The 17,756-nt window shown below is 38.6% G+C and overlaps 1 long non-coding RNA gene across 1 annotated transcript in view; it reads left to right on the top strand.

The window, feature by feature from the left end:
- LOC147583336 (uncharacterized) overlaps positions 1-17,298 on the top strand; it is a 102,308-nt gene extending 85,010 nt beyond the window's left edge. Inside the window, exon 3 of the long non-coding RNA XR_015243047.1 lies at positions 17,230-17,298. This is a non-coding gene — a long non-coding RNA (uncharacterized LOC147583336). The remainder of the gene's footprint in view (positions 1-17,229) is intronic.
- The last annotated feature ends 458 nt before the right edge of the window (positions 17,299-17,756 follow it).

Below are 17,756 nucleotides of genomic sequence, written 5' to 3'. Positions count from 1 at the left end.
GCCTTATAGAATAGGGAATTACCTTAAGACATTAAAACAGAAAGTCTGTGCCATGCTAGGGTATAGTGTATAAAACATAGTACCCATGTAAACTCAAGCCAAAAAATTAACAGTAAAATACATTAAAACCATTTGACCCATAAGGGCTCCCGATAAAAGCAAAGGCTTTGGAGAATGTCTCCAAAACCTGTAGGACAACCTCTGTCGGAGGGGTACGTAGTCAAAAATCAGAAACCACATTTGTAAACAAGTCACCATGAGGATGCTTCAGTAGATGCACTAAATGGGAGAACAAACAATTCAACACTAAAACTGAAAACTACAGTAAATTAAACACCCTCAATGGATAAGTTACCAGCTAGATAGAGTTGACATATCGGAAGATTGATCAACAGAAGATATGAAAAAGACATTAATAAATATAAATAATAGGACAGGAGGCATCAACTGAGGTCTTGAAGGTGTTTCATGAAGAAAGAATGGAAAGAATGCTAATACACTGTATAAAAATGATTCATGAAGGAGAAATTTCCAGAATAAAGAAATCAATTTTCAGACTCAAAGATTATGCTGAGTCCTAAATGTGCCAAGTAAATCACAACTGGGTAAATCATATTAAAACAAAACTGAACTTTCTAGATTAAAAGTAATTTTAAAACAACCTGTGATACATGGTGTAACTTTTCTATACACCATGTCTTCAACCTGTACATATACTTTTTCCATTAACCATTTCATTGCTTCTTTGCTTTAGCTATATCTTTCTCTCACCACAGTGCTCTGTTTCAACAAACACAGTTTCTTTCTACATCCCAAAAGATATAGATGACCTAGTTTCACAACCACACTTAGAAACTATTGTTCTTCCAATTTGTTGTTAAAAAAATCCATATTTTGAGATTTTGGCATCTTGTTATAGCGTTCTTTCTACCCCTCACTATTGTTGTCATTGATTTCGTTGTTAATTATCATTTATAAAGGTTCATGGGAATGAATTTCAATGAAATGGAACATTTTAGTAACTCGGAAAAATGGCCTTTTAAAATATTCATATAATATGATGGGCAACTGACTTTAGTCTATTTTAGTCACAGTCTGGTTCTCTGTCATTCGCCCAGTATTGCCTATATTTTGAAGAAGAAACTAATTCAGTAATATCAGACTTTGTAATCTGTTATATAAATTATCTTGTGCCTGGGTGGCTCAGTTGGTTGAGCATCCAACTCTTGATTTCAGCTCAAGTTATGATCCCAGGGTCATGGGATCCAGCCCTGCATCAGGCCGTGTGCTGACAGTGCAGAGCCTGTTTGGGATTCTCTCTCACCCTCTCTCTCTGTCCCTCCCCTGCTTGCTCTCTCAAAATAAATAAATAAACTTTAAAAAATAGACATAAATAAGAAAAGATAAACATATCCATTTTAAAATGGACAAAGAACTTGAATGGCCATACAACTGGTTGGATGGGATAGCATTTTTTTATCCATCAATCTACCCAACACTGGGAATGGGACGGACTTGTTTGACAACTATGTAAGGAAATTGCTACTATCTGCAGGTGGTGGGAATCAACAAGTTATACCAATTTAGATACCTATTATAAAGTTTTAAAATTTTAATTCCACCTTTAGGAACCCGTCCAAACAATGTGGAACTGATTTTTTTCTCAAAATGTTATAGGAAAAAGTAGAGATAGAATGTAAAACTAAAGACTGAAATTTGGATAGAACTATTTATAAGTTCTACGATAAATAAGTCAGTCAAGAGAGACTTTGCAGGAAGTAGGTGGGAAACAGGAAAGTGCAATATTAAGGAAATCAGAAAATGGAATCCCAACAGCATTTCAACAGTAGCAATTTCTATAAAGAATCCATTAACTTGAGTTTCAAATGGATGAGATGGGCTGACCCACTTGAAAGCTGATACTGAGTGGAATACTGTCAAGAACTTGTTTAACACTTCGTATCATTTTTGGAAATTGTAAAATGCACCTGTTGCTCACCAATTGGTTAAACCTCCATGAGACGTTAAGTACACATGTATATTCACCGTTACTGCCTTCTTAAAGTCTCTTATATTCAAATCAAAGCCATAAGAGAGAGAGAGACCCAAAATTTGATTCTCAGGCTTTTCACTAGGCAATGTTGCATTGTTATTTTGCTGTATGCCATCAAAATAAAAACTATTCAAGAAATCAGCTGCTGCTATAAAGGTCATCTGGAAAGTCCAGGGAAGGGCCCTGAGCTGCTGCTGGGAAAGGGAAATTGTCCTCTGGCCCGTGATCTGGCGTGTTTGTCTGCTGAGTGGCTTCAGTGGTTTCATCTACTGCTGAAGGAGCCAAGAGAAAGGAATAAAACAGGACTGTAGTCCACACCACAATGAGCGGGATTGGAAGAACAGCCAAGTGAATGTTTTGTTTGTGTGCTGCTCCTTCTGGCATCCCAATTTGCCGCGCAGATTTCTTTGGCTTCTAATCATCATTTAGAACCTGAACATATGTTGGGTTTTTATGCAACTTGCTGATAACCCAAAAGGTGCTAGAACATATGACTCCACATTATAATTTGTCAAAGCATAGTGATGTCACGGCATGAAGAGTAAACACCTCCCATGTTCTTGTATCCTGTGTACTTTCATTGGATGTTCACAGAAAGAAAAGACTAGATAGAATACCCAGAAACTGATTTTACTTTCAATCTCTGATTAAGTACAAATCAAATAATGGAAATAGGTTGAAGACATATCACGGTTTGGAGTCCATGATTTAGATTGTTAGTTCAAAACTGGGCATGGAAAATTCTACTCTTCTCTTTTAAGTGTTTTCCCCTTGATCTAAAAATGCTGTGGGAGAGAACCAGAAAATAACTTGTAAGAATATTCCGTTAAAGATGTCGGATTGATTAGCAAAGATGAAAAAAAGAACTGAATTTTATGGAAATGGACATCTTCTAAGAAAATATGAGGAAATAGAATCCATCTCTTTAGAAGAGAGGAAATTGTGCCAAATCTTCTAGATCAAAATAGGAACCCAAATCCTTAATTCCTTATAGACTTGGCAATCATGCTTATTTATCCTAAGTATCTAATAAGACAAGTGTCCAAATATCCAAGTATAAGGATAATTGTTGTAATACAGCTTGTACTGTAAAAATATAAACAATCTAAATGTTTTACAGTGATTGAATTTTAATCCAGTCTATAGATATCGATTTAATCAGTCCTTTAAAACACTGTGGAAGCATATTGGACATGAGAACATGTCATATGTTCTTTCTCTTGCTAACATTATAATATGAAAAATAACAAACCTACAGAAAATTGAAAAAATTGTGCAGAGAGCGCCCAAAGAACTACCACCTAAATGCTGTAATTAACATTTTACGATACCCGCTTTATCATATTTGTCCATCTATGTAGCGTTGATCTTTTTTCAAAATGCATTTCCAAGTAAAATGTGGACATCGGTTCCCTTCCCCTAAGTACTTTAGTATGCATATTATTAAATAGAGTTCAATATTTGTTGTTTTTTAACTTAAGTAAAAATTTATATGCAATAAAATGTACAAGTCTTTTTTTTTTTTTTTCAACGTTTATTTATTTTTGGGACAGAGAGAGACAGAGCATGAACGGGGGAGGGGCAGAGAGAGAGGGAGACACAGAATCGGAAACAGGCTCCAGGCTCTGAGCCATCAGCCCAGAGCCTGACGCGGGGCTCGAACTCACGGACCGCGAGATCGTGACCTGGCTGAAGTCGGACGCTTAACCGACTGCGCCACCCAGGCGCCCCTGAAATGTACAAGTCTTAAGTGGACCATTAGATGAGTTTTTGCACATGCATACAGCTATGTAACCCAAACTTCTATCAAGACATAGATCATTACAACCACCCCAAAAGTTCACTCTTGCCCCTTCCTCTCTCCTTGCCCCATTCTGCCAAGGCAACCACTTTTCTGATTTTTTCCATCAAAGTTGAGCTTTACTTGTTCTAGAACTTCATATGAATAAATGAATTCATACAATATATACTCTTAGGTAAAGATCCTTTCATTCCTCATTATTTGAGATTCGTCCATATTGTTGTGTGCGTGGGTAGCTTATTTCTCTTCCTTGCTGAATACTTTTCCATTGGATTACTCCATTGTATAAATGCACCACAGTTTGTTCATCCATTCTCCTGTTTACAGACACCTGGGCTAAGAAATATGTAATGTGTTCTTAAGTGAAAAGAAAAAAACTATAAAATAAGAGGGTCATACAGGTTTTGTATTTGTAAAACACACAAGACACTCAAATGTGTGTGTATGTATCTGTCTCACAGAGACATAGCACATTTTGGATCCCGTAGAGTCAGACTGATATGTATATACAGTGTGTGTGTATGTATATATATATATTTTTTTAATAAAATATACTCTTGAGTACTATTTATATAGAATGCTATCTGATAGTCACCAATGCTACAAAATTATAAGAATATCCCCCCATTGGTTGAATTTGGGTGTTTTAACTTTTCTAGCTCTCCTACAACTAACATTCCATAACTAACAGTTAGCCCATCTTTGTTATTAGACTTCCTGTGATGGGGCTGTAGGGAGACTGAAATGAAAACACCGAGCTGTAACGTGAGTTTCCTTCCCTGAAATCAGTGGGAAGAACGGCCATGTAACTGCCTGGCTGGAAGCGCCACGACATGATCCGTCTCCCCACAGAGAGAGCTTTGGTTACATGTGAAGTGACCAAAGTGCTGTCTGTGGAGAAAAAAGCTTGTGAAAAACTCCTCTCTAAACAAAGACCCAGACTGGAGTCCTGTGCCTGGATTAGAAAGCCACCTCATAAAATCCCCCAAAACTATTGGCTCTCTATTTTACAAAAATTCATGGAACATTTTTACTAAAGAATAGAGCATAGAGCGCCCGGGAGAAGGGAAACCTGAGTTTGTGTTGAAGGGTAAAAACAATACTGCTAACTAAACGCCTCACCTCCAATCATCCTTAAAGCTACATGAGGTACATGATGAGGTTTGGGTGTGATTGTGGGGCTCATGGGGTCCAGAGCCGATGACCAAGAAAGAATTCTTGAAGAGGTCTTTGGTGCAAAAAGGTGATTTTATTAAACACTCATGGGCTGGAAGAGCTGCCCCAGGACCATGAGGAGAGACTGGTTATATACTGTGGACTTGGGGGAGGTAAAGTCCAGGGGAAGTTTCCAGTGAGATTTTCATATGCTAAAGAAGACTCATGGGATACTGGAGGCCAAGCTATTGTCAAGCTAAGGTGGTTTTTCCCTCTAGCAGAGCATTAACATTAAGACAGTAAGGAGTTCCTGGAGAAACTATTACTCTGCCAGCCTCAAGTATCAGTGGGCTGCAGGTTATAAGGAAATTTAGTTCTATCTGCCATTTCCTTCTGCCTTTGTTTCCCACATCACTATGGAGGGGTGATGGAGACTTAGGTCCCGCAGGACAATGATCTCTATCAGTTAACCATTTCTTTTTCCCCTTTCCTTTGTTCTTGGGCAGCCAGGAATGCCCAAGGAATATCACCCATATCCCACCAGGGTCGGGGTGTTTGTGGCCTGTCGGCTTGCCTTATGCTCCCTCATCAGTACATAGGGTGGTTGTAGTTTCACTGGCAAAATAGGAATAATTAAGTGATATCACTTGCCAAAAATCATGGAAAGTGGTAGCTTAGAAACCTTGTACCTTTATTCTTATGGTGAAACTCTCCCTGCTATATCTGTTGAGGATTTAAACAGATTTAAAGCATTTTTTAAAATACATCTTAACTCTAGGCCTGGTAAGATTTGTTTGTCATTAAGTGAAAAGCAAAAACAGTCATTGGAAATGACCATCTAGCTCAGTGGTCTTCAGGAGGATCCTGAGAGGGGAAGGGAGTGTCTTACCTTCTGTGTTCAAGCCTTCCTGAGGGGCCCAGGTAGTCCAGTTCCCTGTTCCCGAAAAACAGGATTGGAGGCTGAAGAGCCAGCCCTGATTTTTCTCTTTCTCTCTTCTCTTACTCAGAAGGGAGTGATTTAAGAGCACAGGATTTTTGGTGAAGTAGGAACAGAACCCAGACTTCCCCACCTTGATTTGAGAGTCAAACCACTGGATGAGGCTCAGGCAGGGCCACTGGAGGGCCAGTGGCCACCTCAGTTACATGGGAACCACCGGTCTCCCTCTGCATTTATCCCTCATTATGCAAAGAGAGCCTGGTGGGCTCTTTGGCTGATCCACTGCGTGAGAGCCTCAGAGGACAGCCCTTGCAGCCACAGAAGAGCCAGGACATCCCAGAGCTCCTTGGGCCTCGTAGAAAGATCACTTGGCAGAGTAGGCAGAGTGCTGGTTATGGAGTTAGACAATGACTTTGAATCCCATCCAATGGGGTCAGAGCTCTGGAGTTCCCAAAGTCTTAGTTTTGTCATATGGGTGGAAAATGTATGAAATAAAATATTTGTCACGTTAAAGCACTTGCCATGGATCCCAGGATTAATACCCCCAAACTAGAATAATGAACTCAGATTTTTTTATTAAACACTTATTTGTTTAACATTTTGTGCTAGACATTGATGACTATATAAATACAATTTAATGACTTAATGATTGCAAATCTAGACTCCAGAGTTAGACCATCTCAATTTGAATCCCAGTTTCACCACTGGTCATTGGCAGGAGATTTGGGAGTTATTTAACCTCTCTCCTAAGATTTGTCGTTCATAAAATGAGGATAAAATTACCTTCCTCTTAGGGTTATTATGAGTATTAAATGAGTTAGTCTGTGTAAAACACTTCCAACACCTCCTGGCCCATAAAAAGTCCTATGCATTTGGCTGTTATTAGTGTTGTTAGACATAATACCTGCTTAAACAGGAACAACTCAGAGATGAGAATAACAGTGTAGCCAGGTATTATTTGATAGAGATGTATTGACACAAAATAAGTAGGGGCCAATTTTTATATGAGCTAGAAAGTTTATCCTAACTTAATTTGACATCGTAATTAATCAATAGGCCAAGAATAGCTGTGTATTATCACCCAAAGAAATGTGAAGAAGCTATTAATCTGTCCAGTCTTTCCAGGTCTGGGTTGATGCAGTGTCTGGTGATGGAATATCAATAACCAGGGCCACACAGTTCCTGAATAGATCACTTTGACTCTCTCCGTTGCCAGAAATAGCAACTCAAGGAGGTGGACTGGGGAAGGGTCACAGCAATAAGGCTGTAGGCCTTTCTTGGTTAACTCAGGGGCCAACTTCTCTGGACCAGTACAGCTGTCTTCTCTGTTCTCAGAAAGCACAGCAGTCTGGGCTGACCTTTTCTATTGCACCTCCCCTATTCTTTTCCCCAGATTTATTTCTCCTGGGGGAGAGATTAGGAAGAATAAAACAGGTGCACAACTTTTCCCCTTTTTGCCTTTGCTAAAATTATACTCATGTACTGGCCACAGAACACCAGCAACTCAAAAGCAGGAGTCTGCCAAGAGTCAGTGCTGGGATAGAGAACACACACTAGGTCTAGTTGGAGAAGACAGGGCAAGATCAAGAAGACAAGCCGGAGTTGGAGACCAACTGTCAGTACTGAAATTTCTAAGAGCTGAGTGGTGATGGAAAAGAGAAGGAAAGGAAGGAAGGAGAGAGAAGAAACCAGCAGAGGCAGGGGTGGCAGTGAAGGAAGTATTGAATTACTTCTGTAGAATCAGGCTGAATTCACAATTATCTTGTGGAACCTCTTAAAGATACCAATAATATAGGTTTGACAGAAATAATTTGTTTACACTACTTACTTTGGGGAAGAAAGTTATAGACTCCCAAGAAAAAATTTAAAACATACTAGTTTTCTCAAGGGAGAGAGAAATTCTCAGTTTGGGGGTGTATATTTTTTAACCTAAATGCAATGAACCATTCATGGAACTCGTAGAGAAGCCCATAGAGCCATGAGGTTGAGTGAAGCAACATAGTGAAAGCAGTGGGATGTCTGGAGGCAGGATGACAGACCCTCTATGGGATCAGGATTGAGTTTCATTGCTCTCTTGGCTCAGGCGAACGCCCAGAGTTTGTTCTTCATAGTACCACCCATGTACAGGTGCAGAGTGCTAAAAAAAAGTAAAACGTATAAACATCTTTCCCCTTCCAAATTCCACTGCCCTTCTTGATGTCAGGGATCCAGCCTCTTATTAAAGAAGCCTTATGGCTGTCTTGGACCATTAAAAAGAGGAAAGTTCCTACTGAGGATAGTTCAGACAGGACTGTGCAAAGTCTTGAGTCACAGACAGTTCTTCCTACTGAATTGTCAATAGGTAGTAGGTGGGCATGTGTCCTATATGTTTAAAATTCAGGTTCCCCAGAATTAGTTGGTGATGCTTTAAAATATTGGATTTCTCTCTTATTAAGTCCGCATAAGTCTACTTTAGGTCCTGGGCCCAGACCCCCATTATAACATACCCAAGCATTTCAATCACTAGCTCAGTGTCCCTAAAGTCTTATCTCTTGCCCGTCCTTATTTCCAACCCCAGTTCAAAGGAATTAAGACAGTTTCTCCTACCCTGAATCTGCAGACTACCATGGCACTCCAAACTTCTGATAGGATCAACATTTTATGGTTTAGAGAACTTAAGAAGTGGAGGATGAGATGAAAGAGGTGGGCAAAGAGGAAACAAAGACCTCAAAAGAACTCGTTCCTGCTGGAATGATGAGCCAACAATCAGAGATCAGCACATGAACATCTCAGATCCACACTACAGTGGGAACACGGGGACCAGAGAAAAGGCATATGCAGTGATGTGTGCTCTCACGCCATAGCCTCTCTCTTTTCCCTCCTTTTCCCTTTTTTCAGCTCAAGTGTCCTCAGTGATTTCCTTCACATAGGCAATTAAAAAAGTCTTACCAGTTCCTTCTTCGTATCTCTGTGGAAAGCGAGTTCTGACCCACATGGTCAGGAGGCCCTGACACTGGCTCGTCCACTGAGAAACTGAGCAGGGCCAAAAATTCTTTAGTCCCTCACTTCTGGGGCCTGTGAGAATGTTTCAAATCCAAGATTCCTTTTGTACACTTTCATTTTCAGGAATATGTTAAGGAGCTCAATTGCTGCAGGTGATTTGAGTTCGGGTTGGTGTTGGGGAGGAAAGTTCTGGCCCAGCTCATTGCTCCAACTACCCTGGACTATGGCTGGAGGCTTCAGACAGGAAGAGTCCAGAAGCCCATGTTTTCTCTTTTGTCCACTCCAAGTGGCCATTTAGAAATGTAGTGATCATGATTTGCTAAATAATTTTGGAAATGTTTTCTAGAAATCTTAGCTTGGGGTTAAGTGCACTGCATATGGAAAATCCTGATTTATGAGCCCAATGGAAATATGTGTTTTCAAGAGAAGTGGGAAGAATTCCTTTGTATATACCTCGTTTTAGTGTTGACCCAATCTGGGTGTGGTGTAAACATCCTACATTTAGAGTTGATTCAAGCTAATGACCATGAGTTCATTTACTAAGTTAACAGAAGAGTCCAAATTCAAGTGAGGGCACTTGTTTTAAGACAATAATTATTGCAGTAACAATATGTTTGCCTTCCTCTTTATAAAAGAGCTAATTTGAATGTACAGTTTAAGCAAATCTTTTGAAGTTTCATATTTTGTGAATTAGGACATACCAAAGAAAGTAGGGAAACATGCCATCATAAAAGCATTCTCAGAGTATTATAATGGAAAGAAATCTTATAAATAAGATTATAAGAGATTATAAGATTATAAGAGATCATTTTCCATCTGAAAAGAGATCAGATGGAAGTAATGGATTCACTAATGTCATCTGTATTAAAACACTAGAACGTGGTCTGATTTCAGTTTTTTTCCTCCTTAAATTTTGAACTATTTCAAACACATAGAAAAGAATGGAGAAAAATGTAATCTGACATACTTGATATAAAATGTTACCTAATTCAATAATTTTTAATCTGAATTTTAAAACCCCATGCACTGACCCTATTTCTCTGTCTCCCTCCTCAGAGTTATACATATAATATTATTTTTCATGCACTTAAACTTTTTTCTGTTTGTAATTCTTGTCTTGTATTTTCTGCAATATTTGAATTCTATATACAGAAGAATATAAAAAATAATACTGAAGACCAGCCATAGACTGGGAAAAAATATTTGTGAAAGACACATATGATTAAGGACTATTATCCAAAATATACAAGGAACTCTTCAAACTCAGCAATAAAAAAACAACCCAAATTAAAAAATGGGCCACAGACACCTCTCCAAAGAAAATATATAGATGGCAGATAAGTAGGTGAAAAGATGTTGTACATTGTATGCCACCAGGGAAATGCAAATGGAAACAACAGTGAGATACTACTGCCTACCTACTAGCATGGCCAAAATCCAGAACACTGAAAACACCAAATGCTGATAAGGATATAGAGCTACAGGAACTCTCATTCATTGCTGATGGGAATGCAAAATGGAACAGCTACCTTGGAAGGTAGTTTGGTGGTCTCTTACAAAACGAAATATAGTCTTACAATGGGATCCAATAATCATGCTCCTTATCCAAAGGAGCTGAAATTTTATGTCCGCACAAAAACCTGCACATGAATGTTAATAGCACTTTTATTCGTAATTGCCAAAAAGTGTAAATTATCCAGATGTCTCTTAGTCGGTCAATGGACGAACTATGGTGCATCCAGACAATGGAATATGATTCAGGGCTAAAAAGAAATGAGCTAGCAAGCCATGAGAAGACATGGAGGAATCTTAAGTGCATATTACGAAGTAAAAGAAGCCTGTCTGAAAAGGCTACATACTAGATGATCCCAACTATATGGCATGTTGGAAAAGGCAAAACTAGAGACAGAAAGATCACAGGTTGCCAGGGGTTGGAGGGGTGGGAGGATGAATAGGCAGAGTACAGCTTTTTAGGGAAGTGAAAATATTCTGTAAGATACCATAATGATGGGTTCATGGCATTTTACATTTGTCCAGACCCACAGAATGTAAAACACCAAGAGTGAACCATGATGTAAACTGTGGACTTTGGGTGATTATGACGTGTCAGTACAGGCTCATCAGTTGTAACAGATGTATCACTCTGGTGGGGGTGTTGATAATGGGGGAAGCCAGGCATTTGTGGAGACGGGGCTATATGGGAAATCTCTGTATATTCCCCTCAATTTTGTTGTGAGCCTAAAGCTGCTCTAAAAAAAATGAAGTCTTAATAAAAAGTTAATTCAAAAAAATTAAGCCTGATTAGCGAAAAAAATTATGAAAATAATACTGATTATATATAATAATATTATATACTGATTATATGTAGTATAAGGTATATATCAGTATGTAATATGTCAGTATATATTAATATTATATATAATAATATTATATATTGATTCTACATTGCTACATATATAATTAATTTGTGTAATTATATATAATACACATATAAATTATATGTTCATATAATTATACAATTAACAGATTATATAATTATATTATATGCTGTAATACACATATAATCAGACCTCTGTTGTTCTTGTAGTAGATGGAAAAACTTGCGAGAAAAGCAAACACCATGTGGAGCCTGTAAATGTTTTTGCATAACCTGTAAAGCATTCATGGAAGTGGCTAATAAAAAGGGTTTTAATATTTTTTTAAAAAAGCAACTATGTCAATGTTTACATCTGTAACTTTTTCCTTCCCTGTTCTCATTTTAACATTCTGGTGAAAATGTAGGCAAAGTAGCTTCCAGTTTTAGAATAAATAACCATTTGGATTGAAAACACACACACACGCACACATATGTATTAATGATGTGTAAATTTCATCACTTTTATTTTCTGGTTTCGGCTACTAGATAGATAAGGTACGAGATCCCAAGATAATGAGATTTCCAGGAAGAGAGTGTGTTCATCAATCAGCATTTAAGAGATGGATGGAGCAGCCCACAAAGAAGTTAGAAGGAACAGAAGTGCTGAAAAAAGCAGAAGAATGCGTTGTTATCATAGAACATCATCACAGTGTTGGCATAGTTAACAGTGTCCAAAGTGACACTGTTTTTTAGGGAATACTATGAGCACATTTAGAGTTTTCACGTAGGAAGGAATGAGGAAAACTGAAGAATTTCTTTCACCACTAGACATGCAAACATTCGACCCGTTGCTCAGCCCAAAGCCACACCATTAAGTTCTTTCATTTAGAGAAGCTTAATGTGAGAGTTTCCAGAACAAAAGAATTTCAGACTTTATAATTCTGCACACGAATAATCTCTATAAAACAGTTCAGAGTACAATTCCTTCTTGTCTATTATTTCCATCTATAAAACTGTCACTTAGAAAACATCATTTATCAAAACCAAACCCTGTGCAAATCCTTACCCACTATATCATGTTGCCTCCTCTGAAAGAAACTTAAGAGTTCGGGTTTGGAGCCAGTTGGAACTGCATCAATCACACTTATTAGCTATGTAACATTGGGCGAGTTATTTAACCACTATGAGCTTCAGTTTCCTGTGTCTTAAGTGGAAATGATAGGGTTGTTTTGAGGATATGTCAGATAATTCATGTAGAAAGTGCTTAATGAGTTAGAATAATAGTAAGGCCCTCTCTCATAACATGTTTTAAAATGCCATTCTTTTTGCTTTTGTAATTTTTCCTCTCAACACATATATCCAGGTCTTTGGTGTTTGAAAAGTACCTTGTAACTAACCGATGCTCTGATTTACATGCACTTATTTATAACTGCTAGTAGTGCAAACAATATGGCCTCTCCTTGACAAAGTTGAGCACTTCCCCTTTGCAGAACTTTTTTTTTTTTTTCCATCAGCACTTGAGTGGTATCTGGCTTCTAGCAATAGGCCCGTTCATGAATTGAAGGACAAAATCATGATAATCTTGACAGATGCAGAAAATGTACATGATGAAATTATAACATGCATGTATGATTTAGAAGAATACAAACACTCTTAGCAAACCAGGTTAGAACATTTAATAATCTAATGACGAATACCTAAAAAACAAAACAAAACCTCAACAAATATACATATTGGTGAAATAATGAAATTATTCCCTTTGAAATTGGGAACAAGGCAACAATGTTATCACTTTTAGTCAACAAATTGCTCAAGTTCGTGGTAATATAGTAAGCCAACAAAAAAGACATGAAGTTTGGAAGTGGAAAAAATAACAGCAAACTTCTATATGAAGTAATTGCTTATATATGAAGAAAATTTTAAATAATTCACAGATATATCATGAGACTTAAAGAGTGCTTTGCTAGGTTGCTATATAGGAAATCAATATTTAAAAATCCGTTCATTTCTGTATATTGGAAAGTGTTAGGAAATGAAATTTAGTAAATGCTTTTATAATAGCATCATAATGCCATATACTTAGAATAAATCTAAAGTTGTATCAGACTTCTATGCAGAAAACTGGAAACACTAAAAGAAATTGAAGAAAAAATAAATTTAAATTGTGCTATAAAATATGAAGGGATTGAAACACTCAATCAGCTGCAATCTAAACTCTTGTGGATTTTTTTTTTAATTCGACAGGCTGAATCTAAACTTAATAAGCAAATGCAAAGGACTTCAGAGAGCCAAGATTTTTAAAGAAGAAATATAAGACAAGAGGATTTATTCTCAAAGTCCTCATAAGTTATCATAAAGCTTTAGTTTGAACTAGACATGTAAAGTAAAGCTCTCAAGACCTGGCTAGATGCCACTTTGCACGGGCAGGATCTTGACTATGGCTTCCAGGAGTCAGAGAAGCTGTGTTAAGTTTTGCTGAACTTCCTTCTGATTGCGTGACCACTTAAATCTTTAGCTCATCTTACATATTTTTCAGAAATGTTTTTGGTGTGAACTCACCAGTCTCACTAGAATTGGAGGCAAATGTCAACATTCTCAAGGAGAGGAGGGAACCAGAGAATGACAGATTTAGACACAATAACCCAAAGGCAAGAAGCTGGTTCCTTGGGGGCAATTTTTATAGACAAGTCATGTCAGTGTAATTTGTCTATTCAATCCCTCATTTCAACTGGTAGGGCTTTGGGTTAAATAAAGAGGCACAGTGTGATACAAGAAATAGATACGTCCCCACCAGCTCCCAAGTCTGGTAGCCAGGTGCTGAGAATAAACCAGCCAAATTGTAAAGATTAATCAAATTTTCAAAGGAAGCTGAAATAGCAAAGGGAGGAAAGGCTGGGATCCATGGGTGGTAAGTGGAAGTCCCACCTCCAGGAACCTTAGAGAACACTGGGGAAGAACAAGGTCTGAGGCTCTCTCAAGAGCCTGCTGGAGTGGCAGTTAGTGTCTTTTAGTCAGAAATTAAATGAATGCTAGAATTGTGGATGCATGAAGATGAGAGAATGGAGCTCTCAGTTCCCCTGACCTAACGCTGTGTAGGAGGGGCTAAAAATACCAGGCTGACTACAAGGCAAATGATGTTTTCAGTGCCTATGTTATTGCTTTTAATTCAGAAAAACTCTATTTTTACATGCAAGTTCATCTTCTTATTCCTGCAGACAGCTCTTCGTCTTCTAAAAAGAACTGGACCAAACTCTCATTTTTAACAAGTTTGTATAAAAGTATTCTGAGCTGCTTGAGATTTTGTTTTAAAAAGTAGAGCATTGGAGTGTCTGGGAGGCTCAATCGGTTAAGCCTCTGACTTCAGCTCAGGTCATGATCTCATGGTTTGTGAGTTCAAGCTCCACACTGGGCTCTTTGCTGTCAGCATGGAGCCTGCTTCAGATCCTCTGTCTCACTCCCTCTCTGTCCCTCCCCCACATGCTCTCTCTCAAAAATAAATAAATATTCCAAAAAAATAAAAAAATAAAATAATAAAATAAAAAGTAGAACATTAAAGGTACCTAATGGAGACGTGGATCGTTTGTTAGTAATGTATAAAAATTATTTTTGACTTTTTTTTTAAAGGAAAACATTACCTTGTTGGATGAGAACTGAGGAAGAGCAACAGAGAGGGTAATGCCAGGAAAAAAAAAAAAAGGATTTAAAAAAGTTTTTCACTAAATGAAAACTACAGAAATCTGATGCTTCAGGTATAGCTGGATCTAGATGCTCTCACGTATGACCAGAAAACCATCTGTATTCATCTCTTATCTTTGAAAATTTTTTTAATGTTTATTTATTTTTGAAAGAGAGAGAGACAGACCGAGCACAGGCAGGGGAGGGTCAGAGAGAGAGGGAGACACAGAATCCGAAGCAGGCTCCAGGCTCTGAGCTGTCAGCACAGAGCCTGACATGGGGCTTGAACTCACAGACTGTGAGATCATGACCTGAGCTGAAGTCGGATGCTCAACCGATTGAGCCACCCAGGCACCCCTGAATATTTTTTTCATTATCATTCTTCTCTGAAAGATTCTTCCCACCTGGTAATAAGATGTGACCATGAGTAACTCAAGTCTTCCTCCTACCTCCAACTCCTGTGAAACAGATGCATCCCCTTTCCTTCTCCTTTTTGTTTACTTTATCTTTCAGTTTTACGTATTTGCTTATTTCTGAGATATAACTGATATTACAGCACTGTATTAGCTTCAGGTGTACAGTGTAATGACTGGATTTTGTATATGCTGCAAAATGCTCACCACAGTACGTCTAGTTAACATCCATTGCCACACACAGTCACAGATGCTTTTCTTGCGAAGAGAACTTTTAAGATCCCTCCTAGCAGTGCAAACAAATGCACCCCTTTTCTGATGTAATCGGTAAAAGTCTTTGGATTGACTCTAGTTTTTCATACCTGTGCAGTTGGGGCTGGGGTCAGCCCCACTGTAAGCACATAGACTAAAGAATGTGGAAGGGGCTTTCCCCAAAGTGGTGCTATGCTGATGAACATTGCAAAATATTTCCTCAGTGGAGCTGTGATAAACATCTATTGCTGGGGAAGTGTTTGCTGTGCTTCTGACACCACTGTGTAGCTACCAGAACTGGAAGACACTCAGATTGTCTTCACTACTGAAATCTGCCTCCTTTTCAGGTATTCCCACACTTCCTGATGGGTAGAGGCCACTGGAATCTGTGGTGTATCATGTTGGGTTTTCTCCCCCGTCTATGGAAACTTTGGTGATTTAAAACCAGTGCTATTTTTCGAGGTGCCTGGGTGGCTCAATTGGTTAATCAATCTGACTCTTGATCTCAGCTCAGGTCATGAACTCACGGTTCTCGGGATCGAGCCCTGCATCAGGCTCTGCTCTGACAGTGTGGAGCCTGCCTGGGGTTCTCTCTCCCCATCTCTCTCTGCCCCTCCGCCACTAGCGTGCACTCTCTCTCTCTTTCAAAATGAATAAATAAATTTTAAAAAATAAATAAAACCAGTGCTTTTTTTCAAATCTCTGTTTTTCTATTTAATAAAGTATTAATACATGTGATTTTTTTAAATGTGGCCCATAATTATTTAGCTAATGTATTGGGCTCCTTTTATCCCCAAAAGGATTCTTTATGAGATACCTTCATTCCAAAAGTAAAGTTCCCCACCACTAAGTCATTGAACAACCATTTACTAAGTTATGCTCTATTTAGGCATAGGATACGTTAATTAACAAGTAAATTCAAGTCTCTGGACTTTCCCCAACTTCAGATCTCTTTCTTCTCTCCCCGATGTGATTTAGATTTTCCCCCATGTAAGAAATTTAAATTTCACCGACAAAAGTTCAGTATTTCATGGTAACCAAAGCTGTATTTGAAGGCACAGACCAGAAAGTATGGTCTGATACAAGTGACACTGTTCATAACAAAGGGCAACGAGAAACCCTCAGTTGTGACTCATGTTTTAGTAAACAGAGCATGCACATGAACTCTGACATCCAGGCAAGGTTTCTGCCACCTAAAAACTAAAATAGTGAATGTTGTGGGGCTCCTGGGTGGCTCGGTTAAGCGACTGACTCTTGATTTCAGCTCAGGTCATGATCTCATGGCTCATGAGTTCGAGCCCTGCGTCAGCTCTACGCTGACAGCACGGAGCCTATTTGGGATTCTGTCTCGCCCTCTCTCTCTCTCTGCCTCTCTCTCTCCAAATAAATAAGTAAACTTAATAAAATCAAATAATAAGATAAAATAAAATAAAATAAAATAAAATAAAATAAAATAAAATAAAATAAAAACAGTGAATGTGATAAACTCCTTGAAACTAACTTGTGTCAGAAACCCTAGCCAAGGTAGTGCTGCCTGGCACTGTTCTTGAAACAACTTATAGTAAAAGAAAAAAATATTTTTCTTCTGTTATCCCTTTTTTTCAGGAAGAAGCAAAAAGCAGCTTAATGAATTAGAGATGATTGGAGGTGGTTGATAAGGACCGAGTCCAAAGGTAGGTTGGAGTTGTCAACTTAAACAGCATTTAATCCTCTCCCTTTGCTCCTAGTATCACCTCCTTAGGCCCTTGGTAGCAGCTCCTGTTTTGAAGGGCAGGAAAGTCTGAAGACAACTACGAAGACGAATCCAAGCCACATCATCTAAAACATAGAGTTGTGATCATAAATACAAACACAGTCAAGGACTCCCCAAACCCTGGCATTTCTGAAAATAGGCATTTCCAGGTGCCAGGCTGGGCACTGGGCATGTGGGTGACAGCCAGACTGACCACTGCGCGGGCAGTCAGTTCTGTCAGGCTCCACTGACATGAGTCTTGCTTCAGGGATAAGATTTCCTTCAAGGACTCCGGGTGAGCTCCTGGAGCTGTCTCACTGGCTGACCTGGGAAACCCACACCAAGCAGCAAAGGCACCATAGGGGTGTCAGGTATAAACTTTCAGTTATCTTCTCCAATC

Source organism: Puma concolor, chromosome A2, assembly GCF_028749965.1.
Source record: "Puma concolor isolate L17-30 chromosome A2, mPumCon1.1.hap2, whole genome shotgun sequence".
Lineage (NCBI taxonomy): Eukaryota > Metazoa > Chordata > Mammalia > Carnivora > Felidae > Puma > Puma concolor.
Note: the sequence above shows the minus strand (reverse complement) of the source record. Positions and strands in the feature narration are given on the sequence as shown.